The sequence below is a fragment of the Tiliqua scincoides genome, chromosome 6, assembly GCF_035046505.1.
Source record: "Tiliqua scincoides isolate rTilSci1 chromosome 6, rTilSci1.hap2, whole genome shotgun sequence".
In the NCBI taxonomy this organism is placed as follows: domain Eukaryota; kingdom Metazoa; phylum Chordata; class Lepidosauria; order Squamata; family Scincidae; genus Tiliqua; species Tiliqua scincoides.
The window spans coordinates 12,101,020-12,103,934 of NC_089826.1; the positions used below are offsets into that span (position 1 = coordinate 12,101,020).

The following is a 2,915-nucleotide window of genomic DNA, read 5'->3' on the forward strand; positions in this document are numbered from 1 at the left end:
GTCGTAAGGGGTTGATTATTTTAAGAACAGCAGGACACTCTGAGTAATCAGCCCCAATCTTAAAACCTCCCCCACTGGTGTAACTAACGTTGCACCGGCAGAGACCGTTTTATGGCTGTCATTGCATTAAGTTGCACCCACAAACTAGAAGTCACTTCCAGTTGCTTCCGCAGGGCATTCTGGGGCCCATGGAGACCAAAAGGATAGATCGCCAGTCTGGCACGACCCAGAAAAGGCTTCTAGGGGCTCCCAAGAGGGCATTGCTTCCTTTATCCCTCCCCCTGCATCACTTCATTGCAAAATGCCACCTCCTAAAGGTTCTCTGTAAAAGAAATATGATGTTTGCAGTGCAATTACGTATTTGAGGTCTGTTTTCTTGGGCGTTCATCAGTTAAGTACACGCAAGTCTTTGTTAGAAAATGGGCTGCCTTGAGCCTTAATCATTCAGTCACAGACAAAACAGCCCAATCCTATTGATTCCGCCACCCCCACCAATGAAGCCAGGCCATCAGAATGTGCACTACATCCTGTGGAGGTCTCTTCTCTGGTAAGGGAACATTTGTAAGCCTCCAGTGCCAGGACAGATCTACTCAGACCAGCGCCAGCGATTTAGCTAGTACAAGTCTTAATGGACCCAGGAAGGCAGTTCAAGCCCATGAAGGAGTATAGGATATAAGTGGTGCCACTGATACCACCCCCTTCCAGCCCTCAATCTGCCCCACATTACACACAGTCTCCCCCCTTTCCTCCCCTTCCTGCCCCCTCCTGCCCCCCCGCCTACTTATCGGCACCAGGGGAAGTAGAAAATCTGCTGGTGTGCAACTACAGCTGGTTACCAAATGCAGCTCAAGAAAACAGTGTGTTGCCTTTTGTGACAGATGTAAAGGATCTTATGCTGCTGGAATGCTCGTTCCAGCAGTGTATGGCCCACATAGGACTGAGCCATAGGGTCCTGTGTGTACCTTATTAAAGTACATAACAGATATGGTTGGTTGGTTGGCAACCTTCAGTCTCGAAAGACTATGGTATAAGCCTACAGCACCCGGTATTCCCAGGTGGTCTCCCATCCAAGTACTAACCAGGCCTGACCTTGCTTAGCTTCCGAGATCAGATGAGATCGGGCATGTGCAGGGTAACAGTATAGAAAGCTGGCAATTGGTACACAATTCATGCAGTCCACATCTTGTGCTGGGTAATATCCCTGATTGTTCAGAAAAGTCTGAACTCTCCCAAAATTTCACTTGATGTCAGGACACATGTTACAAAGAGCATGACACTGGCCTACAACAGCAGACTGGGACATCTGAAAGGAGATTTGTGCATCCCCTTCACTTAGGAAACAAACAGCCCAATTCTAGCTAACTTTCCTGTGCTGATAAAGCTGTACCAATGGGGTATGTTCTGTAACCTGCAGTGGGGGGAGGGGGAGGGAGTAACGGAGGCCTCCTTAAGGTAAGGGAATGTTTGTTCCCTTGAATTGGGGTTGCACTGTGGGTGCATTGGCACTGGAAAAGTGGATAGGATCGGGCTGAAATATACACAAGGCACCCTCCTGTTCAACGAGCCAGTTTTAAACTCTGTCCTCTCAGGTTTCTTTATTAGCATCATATTAGCTCACAAAGATGGTTTCTGATAGCCAAGTTTCCCAGGTTCTCAACCAGAGAAAATAATTGCTTTGAGGTCCAAGGCAGAAGGTACCTACTAGGCCTCCTGCCTTTTATCTCCATCATTTCTCTTGACTACCTCACTCCTTCACCTTTTTGCCAACAGCAGGCAGATGTCGGAGGGAAGGGGACACATGGTGGAACGGAGAGGCCAGTGCGTGAATTCCAACCTGTCTCGGGGCTTCAGAACATTTCAAGGTCAGAACAATATCTATGGGTAAGCCAGTTTTCATGGCATCACAGAGGAACACCTGTCAGCCTGCAGTACATCTGTTGCCTCACTGGGACGACCGAATTCAAATCCCTAGCAGCCCCGCTTTTCTCTCCAGCAGCGCACTCATGTCTTCCGACAGCAATTCCTCCTTCCAATTTCAAGGGCAGACAACGGACAAATCCCAAAGCAAGCCGTGTCTTGCCTTCATTGCCCGGGGGAGTTTCACGCAGACAAGGGGGGCTCTGAAGATGTGGTACAAAGGGATGAAGGGGGGAAAGTGATGAAGCCTTTGAGACCAAGAAACTCAGAGGAACTGAAATGTGGGGAAAGAGGAGAAAATAATTTGTGTTGGTTGAGCTGGGAAAAATACAGCATCCTCCAAATGGAAAGTGTATTTGCCTTTTTTTCAAACCTCATCTTTGGTTATGGTTATTCCTTGTGGAAAGGGGAGTGGTGGGAAAAATCCAGACCATTGTTTTTATACAGAAAGGAAGAGTTTTAGAAGAACATTGTTCAGGGATATCACTGTGTAATGCAGGCCTGAAAAACGTCCCATGTGTGAAGGTGAGCACAATATGAGAGCCCACCAGTGGCCAAAGAACACAAGAAAGTTCCTGTAGGCCCATCTAGTCCAGCATCTTCTATTGTACAGTGCCCAGCTGGATGTGACTAGGAAGTCCAGAAGCAGCGCCTGAAGGCACATTTTCCCTTCCCTATTACTTGTCCCTAAGCAACTGGCACTCAGAGGTCTGAAAGTACAAGCTCCCTTTAACTATCTCAGCTAACAGCCACTGAGAGACCAACAGCTCAGTTTTTTATCCCCTTCCAGTCCATAATGTGGAGGGCAGGTGACACCGTGCATGCTCCATACTTGGTGGAAGGGGCAACCAGATAGCTTGGAGTGGCAGGTAAAATCTTTTTTACTTATCTCCCTGTGGGCCGCCTGGCCTCCAATAGGTCTCCTTGGACACACATCAGTTATTTAGCTGGTATAAGGCCAAAGAAAGTCAGGGGGTGTCAGGCTGGGAAAAGGGGGA

The 2,915-nt window shown here is 48.2% G+C and overlaps 1 pseudogene; it reads right to left on the bottom strand.

Moving 5' to 3' along the window:
- Positions 1 to 1,030: 1,030 nt before the first annotated feature.
- On the bottom strand, positions 1,031 to 1,149 carry LOC136656607 (5S ribosomal RNA; annotated as a pseudogene).
- Between the last annotated feature and the right edge of the window lie 1,766 nt (positions 1,150 to 2,915).